This window comes from Talpa europaea, assembly GCF_964194135.1.
Source record: "Talpa europaea genome assembly, chromosome: 11".
Classification (NCBI taxonomy): Eukaryota; Metazoa; Chordata; class Mammalia; order Eulipotyphla; family Talpidae; genus Talpa; species Talpa europaea.
Genome location: NC_140078.1, coordinates 18,972,061 through 18,977,149, shown reverse-complemented (window position 1 = coordinate 18,977,149; position 5,089 = coordinate 18,972,061).

The following is a 5,089-nucleotide window of genomic DNA, read 5'->3' as shown; positions in this document are numbered from 1 at the left end:
ATGGCAAAATAAACAGTTTAAATGAACAGAAAATGCCCTTTGGCATTTCAGAATGGGAAGAGTCAGATCTTTCTTCTATCGAGAACCTGGCCCCTTGGTGAAATTCCCAGCAGGACTTCTCAAGCCTGAGAAAAGACTTCTTAATGAACTCCTTTCACTTGCAGGGGTGGGGGAGGGAGGCGTCCTCTGCCTTCCACAGGGACATTTTAAAGTGAATGAAGGGAGCGAGGTCCCTCATTAAGGTTGAAATGGGAGCTGCTGCGGGCGGGAGCTCTCTGGAAAGGAGGCTGGACCCAGATTTGCATTTCCTGAGACAAATTCATCACTTTAATTGTAACCACCACTCCTTTCTTCATCCTAGAGGAGACTATGAAGGAAAACGTTGGAAAGACAATCTTTACCTGTTGTCTTTGTTACCAAGTTCTGTGTTTTTTTTTTTTTTTAATATTTATTTATTTATACATACAAGAGCTGGGGTACAGGCCAGAGATGCAGAAGGGTGAGAGGATTCACCAGAGACAGAGCAGGGAACAGAACAGGCAGACTGACTGAAATACACTGCTGAGAGGAGCAGCAGGCTAGACAGGAGAGGTCTGCTGCGCCATGTGGATTGCTCCCTGGCCCCCCGGGGATCGAACTCGTGCTGCAGAGGTTGAGGATTGCTTCATAGTGCGGTGCCACCAGGGAGGCCCCAAGTTAAATTTTTTTTAAAGAGTTATTTAAATTTTTTGTGCATACAAGAGCTGGGGTACAGGCCAGACATGCAGGTGGGTGAGAGGATTCATCAGAGACAGAGTGGGAAACAGAACAGGCAGATTGACTGAAATACACTGCTGAGGGGAGCAGCAGGTGAGACAGGAGAGGTCTGCTGCACCAGGTGGCTTAGCTCCCTGGCCGGGGATCGAACTCTGGCCTTAGAAATTATAGCGTTGAGACTTAAACCCTAGGCCACCAGGAAGGCCTGTTGCCAAGTTATTAATAAAACAAAAAAAATGGGGGACTCCCTGGTGGTACAAGGGGTTAAGTCTCAGCACTATCAAGCTATCTGCAGCAGGAGTTCCATGCCTGGCCAGGGAGCTAACCCACATGGCACAGCAGACTAGCCTGTCTAGCCCGCTGCTCTCCTCAGCAGTGTATTTCAATAGAGCTGCCTGTTCTGCTCCCCACTCTGTCTCTGGTGAATCCTTTCAACCTCCACACCTCTGCCCTTCACCCCAGTTCTTTTTTTTTTTTTTAAAGATTTATTTTTATTTATTTATACAAGCACTGGGTACAGTCAGAAGTGCGGGAGGGCGAGAGAATTCACCAGAGCCAGAGCGGGGAGCAGAACAGCCAGAGCGGGGAGCAGAACAGACAGAAGGACCCAAGTACACTGCTGAGGGGAGCAGCGGGCAGCAGGAGAGGTCCGCGCGCCATGTGGGACCCTCCTCCGGTGGCCAGGGAGCAGCCGGGGATCGAACCGATGCTGCAGAGGCTGGAGGCAACTTCGCAACCCAGCGCTCAACTGCTGCACCACTGGGGAGGCCCTCACCCCAGTTCTTGTATGCATAAATAAACAAAATAAATCTTAAAAAAAAAAAACTGAAAAAATGATAAAGATCTGAATAGGCAGGCATGGAGATTAGCTACAAGCATTATGATATTCTCAACTCAGGAAAACATCCACATTTTATGAGGACTTTTGGTAGTATTTATCATTGAAACAAAGAATGGCACTGAGATTGTGAGGTGTCTTATAGAGTACTTGGAGTTGAGGGGGGTTGGGTTGGAAGGAGAGTAGCATCCTCCCAGAGCCTCATCAGAAATACAAACACACAGTTGGCCTGAAATGCTAAAATATGGGCATTCTCAAAGATCAGTCATGGTCATTACTTGACAAACTCTCCATATGTTATCTAGAACCCAGAAAGTCTGGGACATTTCTGTTCAGACCCAGGGATTCATGTATAGAAATTCTTCTTGCCATGTTGTTTTCATAAGATTGAAACACCGGAATAATATTAACAATAACAAGCATTTATTGAGCACTTAGCACTGGCCGGTTGCTAAGTGTTTTACAAGCATTATGTTTCATTTTATCTTTTCAAGAAGGTTCTATTATACTCTCCACTTTTACAAATAAAAAAAGAATGGAGGTACAGAAAGGTTAGTAATATGCCTGAGGCAACATAATAAGTAAGTAGGGAGACAGATGTGTAAACAGCAGCAATAACACAATGTGATAAACATTGAAACAAATAATATGAGCAACAATAGGTAGACAATGCAAACTATTATTCCACACTCATGGATGTTTAAAATAAAGCCCAGCACATGGCAAGTATTTAAAATAGTTGTCTTGGGCCTCCCCTGGTGGCCCAGCAGTTGAGCGCTGGGCTGCGAAGCTACCCGCAGCCTCTGCAACACTGGTTCAATTCCTGGCTGCAGGCGAGGGTCTCACATGACAGGCAGACCTCTCCTGCCACCCGCTGCTCCCCTCAGCAGTGTGTTTTGTCAGTAGGCCTATTCTGTTCCCCACTCTGGCTCTGGTGAATTCTCTCACCCTCCCGCGTTTCTGACTGTACCCAGTGCTTGTTTAAATAAATAAATAAAATATTTTTAAAAAATTGAAATAGTTGTCTTAAATTTGAATGTACCCACGAATCACCAGGGAATAATGTTAAATGCAGATTCTGAATAGGCAAGTCCAGGGTAGGCCTATGAGTCTGCATTTCCAACAGCCCCCAGGTAATGTCCAAGGACTACACTTCAAGTGTTAGAAATTAAATAGCTTGGCAAAGTAGGGGTCCCTCGACTATATAGAAGCAAAAGAAGTGACAGAAGCATGTGATGAAGGAGTCTGGGAGACAAGCCTTTCACCCTGTTTTCTGCCACATAGCCGGCAGTTTCAAGTAAATTTCTTTCCCTTTCCTTATTTTCTGCTACATGTGCTAACACCACAAATATTCATCAAGTGCCTCAGCACAGTCACTGTGGGATCAGAAATGAAGGAAATTCAGTGGTTTCCTTGAGGATTTCTTTAAGTCAAAAATAATTTCAAGAAACACTTTAAATGGGGACATTTCATTGGATATAAGTTATACTTCAGCCAAGTTGATTTAACACCTAAAGATGTGAAAAAAATGTCATGCCTGACAGAGATCTTTTTCAAAAGTTTTACAAAAATTTAAAATTCCTGGTCAGTGAGTCAGTCCCTGGCTAACAGTGACCAGAATGTTTCCTGTCATCCAAGTACCTGGGCCTTGGACCCTCAAAGCACTTTGTCTGTGTGGGCATCAGTTAATACTTAGACTACCTCTGAATTTCACTTTTCTGTCCGCGAACCTGACTGAACTCTGACTTGACTCAGGCATCCAAATTTATCACTGTGGTGTTCCAGCTCCCGCTGTTAGGGGGAAATGATGTCCTGAGTTAATCCCATAGAGGCTTTGTGGACCCCACCCCCACTCCAGACTAAAGCCATCAAGACATTGGGAAAGACAAATCCCATCACCACCAAGGGAGGTTCCCTGCCCCACCCAAGGGAGGGTGGAGCTGAGCAGGAAGAGGAGAAGCTGCAGAAGAGACTGAGGAAGGAAGCAGGATGGAGCCTAGAGACACGTGAAGAAACTGCGCTTGTCTTTTGGTCGTGGACTGGGTCACACAGATGTGGGTGAGACCCATGGGGAGGTGACCATGGCAGCTTTTATCTGGATGTTGATTTTGCTCTTTTCCTTCCGGGCTTGTCTGGTTGTTTCTGACCCTTTTTTGTGGGTCCCCACTGGAAGATGCTTTAAACTTGTGGCAGGCTTTGGGGCCTTGCTCTGGGCCATTCCCATATGGATGGACTTTTACCCAGGAGGGGACGGGTAACTTTGGGTGCTTCATTTAGAAACTAGACTCTTTGCCTTACCTGTATTGTTTCCTAGTTTTATTAAAGTTCCTTCCCATTAAAGTCATATGTTTTGTGTTGATGCAGCGGATGGCAGAACCCATTTAGAATAGGCAGGTTTGCGGGGTTTGGGCTGCCCCTCTCTCCTATAACACCGCCTCACCATTGGCACTGGGTACTGTCTGAGAAATGAACACAGGGATAAAATAATGACTTAAGGAAATGGGCTTAGCCTCTGAATAGAAGATATTTTGTCTGTGCCCTTCCAGAAGGGATTTTGAGGGAAGAGTAGAGAAGAAAGCCTGGTGGGGAAAACCAGCCCAGATTTCTAGGAAACCCCTTCCTATCCTCAAGGCCTGGCTTAGGAGTGGGTGAAGCAGCTCCCCAGCTTGAGGGTCAGGTTCTAGATTAGAGGGAGCATGCCTCCATTTCCTCATCTGTCCACTGGGAATCAGGATAATGCTTACCTGGGGAATACCACCTGTCCTTGGGAAGAGTGCACCGGGATAAAACGTTTCAAGGGCTTCAGTAAATACTATTAAGCCAATAATCCCTTACTGCCTGGCACTATCACAGTCCAACTTCTTTGAGTCAGTTTCCTCTACCCCAAAGGTTCTCAAACTGAGGAAGTGACTGGAAATGCAAATTCTCAGGCTCCACCCTAGACCTTTCTAATCAGATTGTCTGGGGTTGGGGCCCAGCCACCAGCCCCTCATAGCAAGCCCTTCAGATGATGGAGATGCCAGCCCGAATCTGAACACTTCTCTGCACTGCTGTGAGCTCTCGCAGGGACACAAGGTGCTGGAGGCAACTAGCAGGCATGCAGTCATCATCTGCATAACAGCGATGCTAATGGTAGCAGCTAGGCATTGACTGAGGGCTTCCTGTGTGCCAGGCTAAGTTCCAGACGTTTTAGGAGGCTTAAGCTTATTTAAGCAGCATCCCGGGGATCATTTTGTGGATGGTGAATCTGAGGCTCAGAGAAGTCCCGCACTGGCCCGGGGTCACGCCGGGAGACCTGGCGGGAACCCCTGCATTCGATCGCTCTGCGAGCTCAGGGGACCCGCGGCTCGGCCGGGACCCGCCCGGCAGCGGCTTGGCGGGGGAGGAGCGCGGCGGCGGGGCGGCCCGTGGCGAAAGTGCGGCTGCGGAAGCGCGGCCAGGCGGCGGCTGCGCAGGAGGAAGCGAGGGCCGCCGCGGGTCCGGGCGGCGGGCGCC